Source organism: Microtus ochrogaster, unplaced genomic scaffold (assembly GCF_000317375.1).
Source record: "Microtus ochrogaster isolate Prairie Vole_2 unplaced genomic scaffold, MicOch1.0 UNK10, whole genome shotgun sequence".
NCBI classification, from domain to species: Eukaryota; Metazoa; Chordata; class Mammalia; order Rodentia; family Cricetidae; genus Microtus; species Microtus ochrogaster.
This window is the reverse complement of record NW_004949108.1, coordinates 878,397-897,270: the sequence shown is the minus strand read 5'-3', so window position 1 is coordinate 897,270 and position 18,874 is coordinate 878,397.

Sequence of the window (18,874 nt, the reverse complement as noted above, 5' to 3'; positions counted from 1 at the left end):
TCCCTCCCTCCCTCCTTCCCTCCTTCTTTCCTTCCTTCCTTCCTTCCTTCCTTCCTTCCTTCCTTCCTTCCTTCCTTCCAGTTTTGACTCAAGTCTTTTCAGTCTGCTTATAAGTCTCATCTCCACTGATAAAGTAAAACAATTATCCAGATTGTTTTTGCCCCAGATTTTCAATAATTCATGCATTCCCCTCCTTAATATGTTACTGAGGAGAACACATTTGCCATGTGGAAAATGAAGTACGAGTCTATTCTTTTAAAACATGGGCAGCCATGAGCAAACTCTACCTCCTCTTTTCCTGTGCTCATCTGTGCAAGACCTGGGGGCAGCGAGGTCGTCTTTATAGAACCCGTTTGTAAACCTTGTCTCCCATCCCTGCTGGCAGTCCCTCCAATTTCCATGAACCTTCTTTCTTTCTCTCTGTCATTCCTCCCGTCAGTCAGAGGGCCACAGTACTGATTGCTTGGGAGCCTCGCGTGGAAGGATCCTCACTGTGTGTAATTTACAGGCAGAGGCGCTGTGAATGGCTCGCTGATTTAATTAAAGGATGTAGAAGCGGGTGTGTGGCTGACGGCTGATGGACGCCTCTGCCGTGGACCCTTGCTTGGTCTGCTGGGCTCATCTGCAACAAGTCTCGGGTGGGGACTCTGATGTGACCACAGTCAACAGTCTGCTCTGACTGCCTGGGTCAATAAGCAGGGGATCCGGATGAAGACTTGTGCCCATACAGCACAATCACTGTCCGTCTTTCCTTATTCTTTTCCTCCCTACTCTTTTCAGTCTTTTAAGACCACTCCTTGGTGGGAATACTGGGGTGGAGAGGAGGGGTGGAACCTTTTCTTTCCCTGGATGAGTTCTCAGTAGGCAGTTTCTAAACTAGCGGCCCTGTTGCACGTCTAAGCAGGGTGTGAGAACCCACGTAACCTTCCAAGCAGAGTGACTGACCATTTGGTATGGGAAATGCATTTCTAGAGACCTAACAAACGATGCTCAGGACATCTGGTCCAGCAAGTCAGATGCAAGGGTGTAATTTCTTTCTGCCTCTGCTTGCCCTCTGCCTGGGTGGGTCTACACAACGGAGACAATAATTTCAGGTAGTGGAAATAGAAGGAAATGCCAATCTCACTCCATTCTGGAAACCATAGAAGAGTCTCTCACCAGCCACACCGTTTTCTAGCCTCTCCGGTCTGTGCATCTGATTAGGACCACACTGGAACCCAGGGCTGCAGACAGTTCTCTATCGTGTTTGGTCGGCGATCTCAACTAAGGGACGTCTTAGTGGTGACTGTATGGGGAGGAGAGCCTACAAATCAATGGTTATGGAAATGGACCCCGTGGCTCATGGGTCAAAGTGTCATGAGCCAAGGATAAGCACCCGAATGAATCAGTAGAAGAACTTTCCAGTGACGTTGTGATATTGTCCTAGTTCCCATGGTGCTTTCTCTGGCAGAATTCAGGGAGCATCCTTCTCTGCTTGCCTTTCTTCTGTCGCCAACTTAAACTGGGTAAGGGAGGGTGTGAACTCCCCGAACTCCCCCCTTTGCTCAGGGACAGCATCTGTCGAAGCTGCCTTGTCGTTTCAATAATGCTCAAAAGGTTTCTCCCCATCCCCAAGTAGAAATGTATAATCCAAAAGGAAAATGGAACAAACACCCAATGTCTGTCACCTACTACACAGGGAGCTAAGACCCTCTGGGTGTGTGTGTGTGTGTGTGTGTGTGTGTGTGTGTGTGTGTGTGTGTGTGTGTGTATTTAATATGTTTAAAAGATTTCCTTGTATTTTATGTGTTTGGGTGTTTTGCTTGCATACATACATGTGCGCTGTGCTTGTGCCTAGTTCTGTGGAGGACAGAAGAGGGCTTAGAACCCTCTGTAACTGGAGTTATGTACAGCTGTGAGCCACCATGTGGGCACTGGGAGACAAAAGGGTTCTCTGCAAGAATAGCAAGTCTTCTCTACCACTGAGCTTTTTTTTTTTTTTTTCTAGAATGGCAACCCTACTTTTTGAGTTAAGCTGTCTTTTGGAGAGCCTTTTGTCTTTTGCCTAGAGCTCACTCATTGGCTAGGCTGATTGGCTAGAGAGTACTGGGGGATAGGTCTCCCCATCTCTGCTCTCCCAGCACTTGGGTGACAGACACATGACACCATGCCTGGATTTTATGTGTGGGTGTCTGAGATGATCTCAGGCCCTCACAAGCCTGCAGAAGGCACATTACCTGTTCAGTCGTCTTCCAAACCTCTGAGGTTTAAATTCGAATTTGACGTTTGGGGGTTTTATTTGCCTGCCTAACTCCATAGTCTATTCTTAGACATCACACTCGAATATGTCAGTGATTAACGGTATGACGAGCATCCTTTTAAAGGGTTAAGAGTCATCCTCACTGTGATCAGCTGTCAGACCTCCTGCACTTCTCAGGACAGGAAGGACCGTAGCCATGCGAGCTTCCTACAGGAGAGTCACATCCCATATTGCTTCCACTGTTAAAAATGGAAGCAAAGCCCTCCTGGTCTCTTCTCCCCCTGTTTAATTATCCTGGTTGAATATGAATGTGTTGTCGGAGTACACAATCTCTGGGCTCATATTTCTCAGCTTGGTCCTTCCGGTAGGCATTTTTTCTGCCCCTAAGTAACTCTTGCACACTTCAGTGCTTCAGAAATAGCCTTCTCCGAGCTAATGACATAAAAATAGGGAGTAATGCATACTCAATTGTACATAATAGGGCTGTAATTCTACGTGGGATGCCTGAGCGCTCTGCTAATGCCATGAGAAGCTCAATGTGGAACTTCACACAGGGAGAGATGAGCTGCCCTTCCTGCAGGATGAAGCGAGCAAAAGACCCCCTATGGAAAGATGCAGGAGGGGAAACAGGGGCCACTGGAGGGCTGACTGCTCCTTTAGGGTGTCCTGTTCCTAATGTAGTCTTTCCTTACTGTTACTGTCTCCTCCTTTTAAGAGATACGACTCCAGACCCAGGGAGATGGCTGAGTCAGCCCAGAGCCTGCTAGAGAAGTGTGAGGACTTGAACTTGGAGCTGTCGTATGCACCTGCTATTCAGGAGCTGGGGAGGAAGAGACAGAAGAAAGTGTTCATCCTCCAGCAGGATAGCCCCTCTCTGCTGTGGAATAATCCCTCTGTACACTGTGAATTTGTATTACACCCACTGGTTAATAAAACACTGCCTGGCATTTAGCTGGACAGGAAGAGGTTTGTGGGAAAGTCAGACTAGGGGAATTCTGGGAAGAAGAAGGGCAAGTGTCAGACAGTCACTGGCAGATGCAAGGGGAGCAAGATGGGCATGCCACAACTGAGAAAAAGTATCAAGCCATGTGGCAAAACATAGACAAGAAATGTGGGTTAATTTGAATATAAGAGTTAGCTAGTAACAAGCCTGAGCTATTGATTGAGCATTTACAATTAATAATAAGTCACTGTGTTGGTTGTTTGGGAACTGGCGACAGGACAGAAAAGTCCACCAACACCTCTCAGTCAGCCTCCTGAACCCATATGTTCTAGTACCTCCGTAAGACTCTAAGGCCACTAACAATGTGTTATTAGTGAAGGGTTGCATTCCAATGCCTGGCAGAAGGGTGGGAACTCAGGTAAGGATCCAGTAGTCTCCCCCATCCACTGCTTCTATCAAGACATGACAATGTCAACAGTCTTGTCTGTACTGTACTGCAGCAGGTAGAGCTGTACTGTAGCTCAGGTACAGATGAACTAGCAAAGATGGCTGCTTTTCACCCAGAAGAGAATACCACTCTCTAACAGGTGAGAAACATGCAGACCCTTGATGAGGGACTCAGTAGAAAGCAGTCACAAGACATCTACGCTGGAAGGTAAGGCAGGTCCTGGTCACCGGCACTCTCTCTATTGTCTCCAATTTATAAAGTCTGCTCAACTCTAGGATCCCATTGGTTCTTATAAAAACCTGTGTACTTTAGTAATAGCCCCCAAGGGCACAGAATCTTGACCAATACTTCTCAACTCGGGCTCTAAGAACATCTAGACTCCAGTAAGGCTTTGGGAAAGTGTCCCGAGGAAGGTTAACTGACAGTCGAGTCCCGAGCTGGCAGTGGTTCAGACACGTGACTCTTCCCGTGTAAGGGGTTTGTTACTAGGACCAGTTCTTCCCCGCCACCCCCAGCCCCAGGCTCTAGATCTCATTCAGTTCTTGAAGTGATACGAATCTTTCCTTCCCTGGTCTCTCCAAAGAGGTGATGGAGGAAGAGATTAGATAACAAGGTTCTCCAAGCTGTCCCCAGTGTAGCACATGGTAAGGTCAATATTCTTTTCATGCTGGTTCTTAGAACTTTAGAGTCTGCACCCTGGGTTCCCACGGGAAGCACGGCCTTTGTCTTTCCCGCTCTCGCGGTTGTGTTGGGGGAGTCTGTGAGGACAGTTTCTTTCTTCTGTCATTTGCTAACATTTCAAGCTGTGCCGATCAGTCCCCTGGGTGGAAATTTGAGCAGATGGAGCAGAATAAGATGTGTGTGCGGGAGGGCTGCCGGGAGCGCACCTGTGAGGGAGAGAGCTCTTGTGCCAGCTTGTTCTTCTGCATTCCTACCTGTGTGACTTGGACTGGGTGATTCAAGCCACTTTTCCCATATGCAAAATGAAAATGTAAAAATATCGACTGCCGTGAATTGCAGTGTAGATCTTAGACCACGTAAAAGGCTGAGCCAGGAGCTACAGGGCTGCTGAGTCGATGGCCTCCCATCTCCCGCCCTTTATCTCGTGACTCTTGACTGGGCTGCCCCGCCCCCTTGCCTGCTGTCTGTTTGGGGTTTGTTTCATGTAGTTGAGAACTACCAGCAGCGAACACTTAACACTTCATTCTTTTTTTGTTTGGTTTTGTTTGTTTCTCAAGACAGGGTTTTTCTGTAGCTTTAGAACCTATCCTGGAACTAGCTCTTGTAGACCAGGCTCACTTCGAACTCACAGAGATCCGCCTGCCTCTGCCTCCCCAGTGCCAGGATTAAAGGCGGCGCCACCACTGTCTTCATTCTTATAAGACTCAACTGTTCTTAAGCCGATGTGCTCTTTTCTTGCAGGTGTTATTTAGCAAGGCCTCTCTCTTTTGTTTACTTAACTTGGTTCCCTTAGCTATTCATTCAAAAAGATAGTTTATGACCTAGGACCTCTCTGTGTCTGCCCCTCCTTGTTCGTAATTTATGGGGCGACATCTCCTGATGTGTCCATGTGGCGACTTTTCACTGTGTGTCTTGAGATGTGCCCGTGTATGCATACGGAGGCCAGAGGACAACCTTGGGTGTCCTTTCTCGGTTGTCATTGCCTATGTATTTTTAGAAGGATCTTCCACTGGCACGTGCAGTTTGCCAGTTAGGCTGGATGGACTGGTCAGGGACTCCCATGTCTCTCTTCTCTCCACCATCCCATTACTGGGATTAAAAGTAGGCACCACTACCACAGCCATTTTACATGGGTTCTGGGGATCAAATTCAGTATCTCACACTTGCTTGGCAAGCACTTCACTGGCTGAGATGTTTTCCTAACTGGGGACTTTTTTTTCTGCTCACGTGGATGAGGGAAATGCTCGAAGCCTGGTAGTTAGTGAGCCCTCAAGGTTACAGAGTGAGAAAGGCTGGTCAGGAAGACCCTTGACTCTGTGACCCTTCCTTTCCTTCAGACTTGCTAAATCTAGGGCCTGGTGTATCAGGAGAACATAGCAGCTAAGTGTTCACTAAAAGCTCCTGCCCCCCAAGGAGTTTTCATTATAATGATTTACAGTGTGATTGTCTCTATAAATAATCAATGACCACCAAATGATGTTTGTGAAATGCCCAACCCCATGGTGATTCCTTCTTTTATGGTGAAGAAAATGCCACGGATTGTTTTATTTGCTTTTCTAAATGAAAAGCGTGGGTTGGGCTCTTATGGAGTGTATAAAATTAGGCTCACAGGAAAATGGACTTCCATTTGAAAAAAAAAAATCTGACCCCTAGAATGCAGTAGCCCATGGGGAGTTAATGGGAAGTAGGCTGAACCATTGGCCCAGGAGGCTAACTTAAGGAGCTTTTAAAACAGGTCTGGGTGGGGTGGAGGTGTGTGTGTGTGTATTTGTTTTGGGTACATGTTGAAACTATCTGCTATCAATCAAGGAACAATCTTGGACCCAAAGACAAGAAAGCAAACTTTGGGATATGGACACATATTATAAGAGATAATAAACAAAGGAGCGATCTCTGACTCAGTCTTCAGGATGCTGAAGTTGCTGCTATCCACAGGGGTTGCCCCTTAAGTCAGACATATTCTGAAGGGCATCGGGAGGGTCAAGGAGACCTGAGGCCCATGGGGTCTGATGTCCTCATCAAGTACTTTCCCTGGCTGAGACTGCCTGGGCTGTGACTCTTCAGTAGTAAGGGTACCCACAGGTCATGCAGAGAACTTTAAGTTCTGTTAAGTGCCTTTGGTTTGCTTGTGTTCCTCTAAGAAACCTCAATAAATCCATTGGTTCACTAAGATGAATTTCTTTAGTCTTGGCTGCTGTCTGGGGTGAATGTTTCTTTACATCTCCTCGGGGAAAAGCCACAGAACATGGTCTTTCTTGAATACAGGTTACACAGAGGTCATCTTGGAATTTGACAGTGGTCCCCAGGTACAAACTGTGGGTGATCTGGCTGGGTGTGTGGGAAGCATACTCCACACATGACACCAGTCAGAGAAAGTCCTAAAGGGTCCCAGGACAAATTGCTTTCTCTCTGGGAATCTCTGGAAGTGTGCTGCCAATAAGTGTCACCGAATTTACCTCTTTAGGGAGCTGGGAGCATCTCCTAGGATATACCCAACTCCTGGTCTGCTACACCAGAGAGAGGGGCTAGCATGGTGCCACAACCATTGTCTTCCCTTCCCACATGAACTCTCGATGCACACAGAGAAGACACAAGGAGAGGGAGATACCAGTAAGATACTTGTGTGTCTCATCTCAGTCTGCCCTCCTAAGCGGCCCAGGTGACGGTCATGTGCTAGGTACACATGCAGGAGCTTAGCTATAACTGTAGCCCTACCATTCATGAGTCATGTTCTGTACTCTCGACTGGCTACAGGCAAGATTCAGGCCAAGTTCTACATGTACATTTGAGACTGGTTTACTGAGGGAGGTGAGCAGGACAGCATGGTGCTGTGGCCCTGGTTCCTCTAGGATCCCACTTCAAAGGAAGAAGTGCTGGGCCAGGACTCTGCTGGATGTGAAGTGTGTGTGTGTTTACTGTGTATATGGACACTCTGTGTATTGCATAGGTTTGGTATAGGTAGGTGTACATGATGTGTGTGTTCTGTGTTCAACTAAATGTATGTATTCTGTGTTTGTTACTTGTATAAGTTTACTATATGCATTTGTACGCTGTGTGTCTTAATATTCTGTATGTGTGTGTATTGCTTATCCATGCATATTTTGGAGTTATATGTATGTACATGTGTATATTGTACATTTGTGTTTGTATATGTGTGCACGATGCCCCGGTATGTGTCCTGCACCAGCCTCCGGTTCTCAGTTCTAAAAGTGATTACTAAAGTAGCTGTATCAGAGTGAGTCAATGAGCTTGACTCTTTCTTTAAGCCATCATCAGAGGAGGGAGGCAATGTGTGTGCCTGTGCAGGTGACAGAATGTAGTCTTGCCTGTCATGGGCACGCCTCTGCACCTTGTCATGGTTCGTACACTGCTGTGCAGGAGCTTCTGCGTTGTTCTAGTCTGTCAGTGTGTGAAGAACTGGAAACTAAGAGTCAGTCTAACCTCCCCAAGTGCCCCCGGCCAGTGCCCGCTGCCATGTGAGGTGATGCCAGACTGGCCAGCAGCCAGGCAAAACATCTGCTTCAGGGGAGGGGAAACACGGATACTCGGGAGTCCGCCAGGGCAGGTGCTGGAAGCAGCTGTTTCTGGGTGTTGCTGCCTCCTTGCCTCCCTTTTAGCAACCCAGGGGGTGTCTGCCTCCAGCTAAAGCTACCACTGACGGGGGCCACCCAACTAGTGTTGGCAGCAGGAGTCAATACCAGGACTGCTGTCTGCAAAGCCACTGGATGATGCCTCCTGATAGTCATTCCACCCCTGGGTGATGATGGGTAACCGTGCCCAGCCAAGTACCAACTGCTCACAGCAAGGAGGAGGTTGGAAGGGTAGTCCAGTGGCCCAGCTGCCTTTCATCTTGTTAGGATTATCTGGTGGATGGCTCTTACCTGATAGGTGGTGACAATTTGTGGCTTTTGTATGAATTCTTTCTGGGGAGCAAGAACAGGACAGACACCCTGCAGGAGAGCAGGGCCGAGTGATGTCACAATAGCCACAAAAGTTGCATAAACTTCTGTGGGGTCCTGGACAGTTCAGGCTGTCTGAACTCTGTGTACAAAATGAAGTCCCCAACGTCTTGTTCGTGAACTGGTGGAAAGATGAATTGCAATGAAGCCTTCAAAAGCACCTGAGAGAGCAGGGGCAGAGTCTCTGCTTCCCTGGTGCAGAGCCGTCTTCCTCTCTGTCCTTCTGCTCTTGGCATGGATGTCACTTTCTCTAATAATCCTTTCCTGTCTCCTTGTGTCTGCTTGAGGCCCTGGAAGAAACAAGAGATGCTTTGAGTTGAGAGTGATGGAAGAGACAGGGAAGAGGAGGGTTGAAGTGTACAGTCAGTTCTTACGCGCCAGCACACCCACCATGAACACTGGACCCTCAGGGTTCATGGGGAAAGTGGAACCCAAATCACAATGGCCTGAAGCCTTCCCAGGCTCCTTAAAATAGCAGCCTAATAAAAAACAGCACACAGTGGCACCTGCCAAGTGCTGAATGCATAAGTGCTACAGAAAACATGTCACTCAACCTGGAGAAAGGCCTGAGCTTCCCTTAAGGAAGGGGAGGGTTGAGAGTGAACAATAATAAGGTGTGTGTGTGTGTGTGTGTGTGTGTGTGTCTGTGTTTCTATGTATGCATTGTGTCTCTGTGTGTGTCTGTATGTATGTCTCTGTGTGTGTGTTTGTGTGTCTGTGCATGTGTGTCTGTGTGTGTCTCTGTGTGTGTCTCTATGTCTGTGTGTGTGTCTGTATGTGTGTGTCTGTATGTATGTGTCTGTGTGTGTATGTCTCTGTGTGTATATCTCTGTGTGTGTCTGTGTGTGTTTGTGTGTGTGGCTGTGTGTGTTTGTGTGTGTGTCTGTGTGTATCTGTGTGTGTGTGTCTGTATTATGTGTCTGTGTGTGTGTCTGTGTGTGAAGATAGTGCTGTGATTTGAATGCACGTGTTTTCTCAAAGCTCAAATCTTTGTGTGATGATATGAGGGAGTAGAACCTCAGGTAGAAGATCACGTGACTCTGATCCCAGTCAAAGGACTAGTGGCCTGATAAGAGAGGACCCAGGAAACCTGTCCCCCACTGCTGCTCTGTAAGGGTACCTAGAATGCAGCATTTATAAAGGACAGAACTTCACCAGACATCCTTTCTGCTGCTGTCTCAATTTTGAATTTGTCATTCTCAAGAACAGTGAGTAACAAACACTTAACATTCATAAGATCTCCGGTTTAAAATATTTCTTTGATAAAGCAGCATCAACGGGATGATCTGGAATAGGAGGACATCCTAATGCAGGAAGGTGTCTCTGAACACAGTGCGGGAGACAGGAATGCTTCTGAGTATGTTTGGATGTGTGTGTGTGTGTGTGTGTGTGTGTGTATGTGTGCGTGCATGTGTACTCCTAACTATGGATCATCACAGTCTCAGTGACAAGCTGTACATCCACTTACCATCTTCTAGAACTGAATTCACACACAGGCAAACTCCAAACTTGTATTCTAAAAGTTTTCCCAAAGATATTGACTTGTGTGAAATAAATGTGAAAGCCAGAATAGGCTTTTGTCAGAGCTTGAACCTGCCTTGGACTCTGTCTCCCACTGGCATCAGACAGACAGCCCGCTGGAGAGATGACTCCGGCTGCCCCTGGACAAGGCATCTGTGGTAGCTCCACATGTCTCCCTGTGTCTTCTCTGTCCCAGAGTAGCTTAATCTGTATTTGCTAAAGTGTATTTGTAGATTGCTTTATCTACTGTTAATTTTCCAGTCCTTCACAATGGGCATGCCTCTGAAAAGTGCTGCAAAAACCATGACTTGATATTGATATGAAAATTACACACAAGGCAACAGAAAGGAATGAGCCCAGCATCTTCACAACCTGCTCCTGGCAGAGGTGTTCTCTATCAGCCACAAGCCAGTTAAAACCATGACTGTCAGAACAACCTGATCAGGTCCACTTTCAGTACCAACTACTCTCTTAGTTTGAGTTACTGTTCCTATGGTGAAACCCCATGACTACAAGCAGGTTAGGGAGGAAAGGGTTTACTTAGCTTCTAATTATGCGTCCATAGTTCATTTCTGAAGGAAGTCAGAGCAAGGACTTGAACAGGGCAGGAACCTGGAGGCAAGAGCTGATGCAGAGGCTATGGAGGGATGCTGCTTATTGGCTTGCTCAACCTGCTTTCTTATAGAACCCAGGACCACCAGCCCAGGGATGATCCAACCCACAGTGGGCTTGGTCCTCTGGTGCCCAAATGTTTGACAAGATTTTCTACATAAAGTCTGAGAAAACTTAAGAAAAAAAGAGAAAGGATTGTAGGCAGACAAGAACAGAGTCAAGCACAGCTTCTTGGTAGCTGTCTTTTCTCCAGTAGGCTCTGTTTACTGGCAGCAAGCAGAGGCAGGACTCTTTTAAGACAGGCTTCCTGACTCAGCATTAGCAACAAAAGCCTCACAGTTCTTTTAAGAGGCCCTACCACCAAACACTTAAATAGTGTTAATGAGCAGCAGGCAGCATGCTTCTTGGTAGTAGCATGGACCTAGAAACTCTGCAGAGTTGTGGTAACAAACATGGCTCCTGCCAGTACCTCAGTCATGAAGCTAGACTCTCAGGAATCCAAGGAGTGGGACGGATCCAGCTTCTAAAGTTGAGACTTTAATCCTAGTCATGTCGCTTAGCAGATAAACTCAGTGGTCAGAAAAAGATGGAGATATACAGTAAAGACAGATTCAGATAAAAAAAATAACTCTAAATGTTTTGCAGTGTGTTTAAAAATATACATAGGCTTGGGAGAGAAAACAGAGAAAATCAGAAAGAAAGAAAGAAAGAAAGAAAAAAAGAAAGAAAGAAAGAAAGAAAGAATAGTTGGGTGTCGTGCATGACTTTAACCCCAGCACTTGAGAGGCAGAGGCAGGTGGATATCTCTGTGAGTTCAAGGCCAGCCTGGTCTATAAAGTGAGTTCCAGGACAACTAAGGATACAGGAGAAACCTTGTCTCAAAAAAATAAAATAAAAATAAAATAAAAAGAAAAAGAGTAAAAAAAGGCACATAAATATGGAAAATACACAGAGAATATGAATACTGTGTGTTATTGTGTTGCCTTTGAATTGTTTGAGTGCTGAGGAAAAAGCAACAGCTGTCAAAAGTCATTTCATTATAAATGCTGCTGGATTAATCCAACCTATATATTTTGAAAATGCCTTGACTTCAAAATTTAAGTCAAAAGATATGTTACTTTGGAGAAGAAGTTTTGCTTTGGTTTCCACAGGAAATGAGAGGCTGTGGATTCATTTTAGGTTAAGAAAAATAAGGTTTGATTGAGGAAGACCCCCTGAAACATCTTCAATGGGAATAGATTGCCCAGATGATCCAACATTTCAGAGTACCTCTGTTGCAGTTTCTTCTGAGTTCTGCATCCAGAAAAGTTTCAAGGCTGCTGGCTGAAATGATACAGCCTTACAGAATACTCTAGTCAGGGCTTGACCATAATCCTAATTTTTGGAGGGTCTTCATAAGATTATCAGTGTCCCCAATCAGCAGGAAGTGGCCTAGAAAACTACATCCATATTCCAAAAAAATGGATTATAGGTGTTTGTCTTTGTTTAGAGTGTTGGTTACAAGTTGTTATGAATAATGGTCAGGAAAAAGTTAAACAAAGGAGAATAGATTCAGGGTTTTGTTTTGAAAAGGAAAAAAAAAGGGGAACGGCTGTGGGATAATGCTTTTATACACTGTAAAGATCTGGCCAGTAGCCAGACAGGAAGTATAGGTGGAACAACCAGACTAAGAATTCTGGGAAGAGGAAAGACAGAGAGTCAGTCATCAGCCAGACAGACACAGAGGAAACAAGATGAGAATGCCTTACTGAGAAAGGGTACCAAGTTACATGGCTGAACATAGACAAGAATTATGGGTGAATTTAAGTCCTAAGAGATAGTTAATAATAAGCCTGATGTAAGAGGCCAAACAATTTATAATTAATATATGCCTCTGTGTGTTTCTTTGAGATTGAATAATTGTGGAATCGAATCAGGTGGGACAGGAACTTCAGTCTACAGCCCTCCCCCGTCACTCACTAATTAAGAAAATGCCCTACAGCTGGACACGAGGCAGGCATTTTCTCAATCGAGGTTCCTTTTCAGATGACTTTAGCTTGTATTAAGATGGTATAAAACTTGTTTGTTTTTTTTCCGACAGGGTTTCTCTGTAGCTTTGGAGCCTGTCCTGGAACTCAATTAGGTAGACCAGGCTGGCTTCAAACTCACAGAGATCTACCTGTCTCTGCCTCCCGAGTGCTGGGATTAAAGGTATGCACCACCCCTGCCCGGCTTTTTTTTAAAAAATTAATTTATTTATTTAGAAGAAGAACCCCTCACCCTCAAAAAAGATGATCTAAAACTAGGCAGGACCAGGACCCCTCACAGGTTCAGTTGCCCTCAGACCCCAGGACCTCCCTTGACATCAAGATGGCACAAAGTAGCACACACTGCAGTCAGTGTGCAGCTCTCACTCCTAGTATACAGAGCCTGTATACAGTATACAACCCCCTAGTGCAAGCCTTGGGCAGGCTGCTTACTCTGCTATCCTGTGGCTGTGACAAACACCTTGACCAAAGCAGATTGGGGAGGCAAGGGTTTATTTCAGTTGACAGGTCTCAGTCTATCATGGAGAAGGCCAAGGCAGAAAGTGAAGGAGAGGCCATGCAGGAATATTACTCCTCCTTTTGCCTGGTTTCCTTTTTCATACACAGTGTGACCACCTTTCCCATGGGCAATGCCATCCATAGAGAACTGTGCCCTCCCCATCAAGCATTAATCGATAGGGTGCCCCCTACGGGCCATCTGATGGACGCAATTCCTCAACTGAGGTCCTCTCTTGCCAAGTATAACGAGATTAGTCATCACCCTAAGACAAAGATCATACTACTAAAAGGCCTGGTTGGCGGTGGGTGGGGTAAAGCACGCTCGTGTGTGCGCGCGTGCACGCGCGCACACACACACACACATACACACACACACCCTCAATGGCTTTAATGATCTAGAAATGGATATTTTAGGTCACATTTTAATTGTTTCACAGAGTTGATGATCTTTAGCCCCTCCCCTCATGATGATTTTACATTTTATTCAGTGATTTAAAGAATATACCAAATGACCTTTTCTACAACAAGCTGCCATGCACGGTATTAAAAGGCTTCAGCAACCAACTGGTTAAAATCAGAGCCCACCTTCCCTTGCCCGAAGAACTGTTTTCTTTATGTGAGAAATCCACTCTGCACTCAAGTTGACTTGGAGAAGGGCAGGCATCGGTGTAGACTCTGGGTTTCACTGTTTGTGGAACACTTTCTGCTTTTCAATCCGGGTGTATCTGACTTTGGAAACCAATCAATTCTACACGAGTTTGGTCTTTTTGGTTTTTCAAGATAGGGTTTATCTGTGTAGCCTTAGAGCCTGCCCTGGAACTAGCTCTTGTAGACCAGGCTGGCCTCGAACTCACAAAGATCTGCCTGCTTCTGCCTCCCGAGTGCTGGGATTAAAGGTGTGCGCCACCATGACCCAGCTTTTGACAGAAGTTTTTTAAGTCTGTGTAATGTGCTCGTCAACCTTAATGAGGCATGCTTCAGGAGAAGTGCTGAGTTCTGCTTGGGGATAAAGGGGGACAGCCAAGGGGAGAGACCAGACCTCAACATCACAGCTAGGAGCTTAGAGCTATCATAACTATCAACACTGGTAGTAATGTCAACCTCCTTCTGGGTGATCGGAGACTGCAGACGGGCAAATGGAAACCCTTAAACTCATCAGCCAAGTGAGGTTTAGGTACAAGCAGGGTTTTGACCACACTTTGGCTAGCTTTAAAATCTGATGATATTTCTGCCATTTTTTTTTTCTTCCTTGTTGAGAGTAACAGGGACATCCTCTGGTGGAATTTACGTAGGTTAGGTGTGTCAACTAGACGCTGAGATCTTAGCTGTACAAATATCTATACACACACAATCATATATACACATATGCATTTGAATAGATTAATACATTAAGTAAGTATATTTAATTTTATTTTTCTTTCGACATGACCCCCAGTGTAGCTGTTGGGGGTGGACCCCCCGACATAACAAAAGCATTCCTCAGTGGTCTCTGTACTCTGCCTTTTATGGGCATGCTCAGATTTCCAAGGCAAGGTGGCTTTGAATCAGATGCAGGCCTCCTTTCATGTAGAAAACTGCTTAAAGATGTGACACTCGGGCCCTGGGAGTAGGCGGAGGGAAGGGACGGTCACTTGCCAATACTGACCATTGGGTGGCACTGTTGCTCCACGGAGTGCCTCCCTGGCCAGTCCCCAAGGGCCAGGACCCACACAAAGGTAGGGAAGGTGAGTACAGTGAAGGGTTTCTTAACAAATGTACCTCTTCTGCGCGGTTCTTTTGCGCATCTCCGCAGCCTGAGATGGTTCCTGGATTCCGGACAGAGCGTTTGTTTTGTGGTGGACTAAACTGCTTCAGAAAGCAGCCGAGAAGGGCAACGATTTCCCGAGCGCAAGAGGTGCAGTCCCGACATCACTTAGAAGATTAAAAATAAATTGAAGCACATGCCACTTCAAAGAGGGGCACAAAAAGGACATCTGAATGATTGGGCGCATTAATGAGGAAGAGCTGTTGGGCGCTTGGTTCGAACTGTATGGAAACAGAGGATTTTTGAGACCTTCCCCTCCCTACCTTTGCATGAGAGTTACTATATTTTTATTTAAGAAGTATTCGGCTTCATATATATATATATATATATATATACACTCCAATCTTTCTCAGCTTTGATTTGGACAGTGCCTTAGATTAGGGAGCCACCAATTCCATAATGCCAGGAACCAGGGAGTCAGGGGTGTAAATCGGGAAGCCTGGGCTGGGCACTGAACTCCCGCACAGGGCTCTGGATCTGCAGAATCAACCCTCAGCGGTGTCCAGAGGGCTTTGTTGCTCACCTACCCATAACATCCATTCTGCCTGGTCTTTTGTTTCCAAGACCCCTCCCCTCAGCCCGGCAGCCTTTCAGCCTGGGGTCCATGCTTGCAACCTCCCATCAGGCAGGTCTTGGCTAAAGGCAGCTGAGGCCCAGTGGCTCTCGTTTTTCATGAGTTGTCAGGGATCTGAACACAGAGAGGCAGGGAGGGAGAAGAGGGAGGAAAAGGGGGAGGAGAGAGAAAGGAGGGAGGAGGGGAGGAGAATGACAAAAAGCATCAGGAAGGGGGAGGAAGGAGGAGAGAGAGGAGAGAGGGTTAGAGGTGAGAATGAGAAGCTGGTAGGGGGAGGGATGTAGAGAGGGGAGAGCTGAGAGGGAGGAGGGGGAGAGACAGAGAGAGAGGAGTCCGCAGAGGGAGAGGCACATGGGCAGATGTCCTCATGAAAAATTTACACGGAATAATCAGAGGTCCTTCATTCCCTTTGGCCTGGAGGGCGCTAGGCTGGTTGCCCAGGCCACAGGGAGAAGGTGGGAAGAGCCCTCTCACTTTGGGGCAATCTGGCTCTAGTAGGGTAATGCCCCCATGCCTGGTGCACTTGCCCAATCCTCCCGAGACTGGCTTGCAAATGCAGTTCAGGCAAAATTGATGAAGTGTCAGTCATTGGAGGCTGGCGGCTGAGAAAGGTCACAGCTGCGAGGAGCTGCGGGGTCTCGCAGAGATGGGATGGAGAAAGAGTTAAAGCCAGCGAACAGGAAGCATTTATTTTCTCCTGACGGGCATTCTTCAAACATTTCTGTGCAGCTCTGACCTTCACCAGCTCTGAGCAGTGTGAGGCTTTCTGACTTCAGTGTGCACTCTTAAATTTCCCCTAGAAAGGAGATCAGACCCACCTCCTCAAGTTCCCGTTCCTCTCTGCTCAGGAAGGGAAGGAGGGAATGCTTCTGCTCCTAATTGAAACAAGCAGGCAGATCTGTAAGGCGAATTTCCCACTTTAATTGGCTCGGTGAGTCATGTCTCCTCATCCCCACACTTCCTGAGGCAGGAAGGTTCCTCTGGGTGAGCTGAAGCACTGTCTGCAGAGGGTGAGCTGGGAGAGCACCGCAGAGCTCCTGGCAGGTCTGACATCACAGCCTCTAACTGGAAGCCACAAAGACAGATGCAAATTTGGGTTTATCTTGAGATATCTTCTGGGTGGGACTCTGAGGCCACCAGAGAGATCCTCACATCTCCGGATCTGGAGACAGATGGCCGGTTGGCTCTATCTGATGCTTTTTTAATTTGTGTGGCTTTAATGTCAGAATTACAAGTAATTGGGTTGCGTGGGACACAAAGCAACCAAAGCTTTGTCGGGAGTTTGCCCTGTGTTTGGATCCTGGCTTCCCTAAGCCTCCATGAGGATTCCAGCCCTGCTGCCATCTGCTCATGGGAAAAGGGGATGAGAGGTGTGAGGGACTCTCTGAGGAACAGCTGGCCTCCTAACCCTGCCCTTCACACGTCCTCGTTCCCACTCTTTCAATAGCAAGTGGAAACGGAATGGGGCTTGTGCGACATGTACAAAGACCAACCCTGTCCCCAGTGCTGCAAGGAAGAAAAGAATCAGTGAACGGGGATGGGAATGGGAGCCCTAATTCCCCCCCCCCCCGTGTCCTCTGAGGGAGATATTGCTGCTATGATCGAGACTGTCGCTGTGTTATCTCTAAAAGAAGGGGAAATGGAAGCTGAGGGGACAGATTTGTAGTCTGTCCTTCTGTCTCAGGAGGTGACACTTCTCCCAGTTCTTGGGTGAGGGTGGGAGGAGTTCACCTAAGAAGTGGCTGGTTTTCAGAGCCAAAGACAAAACTATGAATGTAATTGTCACCTTGTCACCGGATTGAAACTGCTATCGTTTTCATCAGGAAAAGGCGTGTCCGTATACAGAAGAAAAAATAAATAAAAAACCATAAAGGAAGGAAGGAAGGAAGGAAGGAAGGAAGGAAGGAAGGAAAAAAGGAAGGAAGCAAGCCAGGATCTTCCTCTACAATTCCACTAGCTGTGCGACTATACAAGAATGCTTCTAGGAAGGGATGCTGTCTCTGGAGTAGGAAGTCTTGATTCGGACTTCTCAGAGCTGTCAATCAGAGGTGCCACAGGCTTCTCCTTGCTGGCTGGCCCTTTCACTCTCACTCCCAGTGACCGTGCTGACCTGACAGAGGGGAACCCAGGGAGCCTTTGGGTCCTGACAAAGGCCATTTGCTGCCCCAGCGTCAGGGAGTGCCTGGCGGTGTCTCACCCTCCGCTGTGGGCAGAAGTGATAGGGATGTTTCCCACCTCCTGCCCAGCCATGTCTCAGCAGCTCCAACAGGAAGGCCCAGCAGTCACAGAGTCCACGCGGCTCCAGGCTTCAATCTGGTGATGGCAGGTCTGACTGGAGATCCTGCTAGTGCTGTTGTTGACACCACAAACCACGTGACACAGACCACCCCATACTACACACATAAGAGCACATACAGGCAGCTTATACTTCACAACACATACCACACAGACACCACAATCACAATACCACACATGCACATTTATTCACACTTATGTGTCGATGTTATATGTACACAACTTGCTCACACCACACACATGAACAGCCTCATTGCACAAGACCCACCCACACTATACACAAACCACATGAACACATGTGTAACAGCACACACAGTACTAATATGACACACCCATACTGGCCTACATATACCACTCGCCCACAAATATTCTTATACACTATTTCACATACACCACAACATAGACTACACAGAGACCTTCCTACTGCATACCAACCCTTACCTTTATGTAAACATATGACCTGCCAAATGTTTACATATGTGCATTCTTCCCCACAGTACACATATGCATCATGCTATAAACCATGTCTGTACTTTTACCCACAACACATGCCCTCAAAATGCCGACAAGACACAAAACACTACATCTCCTGCAGCTAGGCACACACAGGGCATGTATGTACACACCAATTTACATGCCACTCACACAGCATGTATGTGCACACCTATTAACACGCCACTCACATCCTTTTCATAAATTCTCTTTTACAAGTTGAAGACATGTTGTTATGAGATGGATATCAGTGCTTGGTCCTTGTGGGAGGTTGAGAGTGAGCAGCTCTGATGGCCAGGATGAAGCCCGGAGGAGGGAGCGAGCACATTAGACATAAACAAACTATAGGGTATATGGAGGTCTAAGTGCAATGCTATCTTAGACAGAGGAAAAGCTTCTCTTTAAGGACTGGATAGGAGCTTCATTCAAAGTAAGAACAAGTGCACATGTATTCAGGAGTGTGTATGTGGGTGTGCTTGTGTATGTGTGTGTGTGTGTGTGTGTGTGTGTGAGAGAGAGAGAGAGAGAGAGAGAGAGAGAGAGAGAGAGAGAGAGAGAAAGAGAGCTGCCATAGATGTGAGGGTTGGTGGTGGGGAGGCCAGAGGAGTCTCCTTCATCCCTAGACCAATCTCTGAGCCATCTCCCTGAGGAGTCTGGACCAGTTCCCACAACAAAGGCCTAACTTTTATGACCCTGTAGGGGTGATGGGAAGTTTAGTTTCACATAGTGTACGTGACAGGGAGCATGGAAGAATCAGGTACCATCCATTGAGACCTGTCAT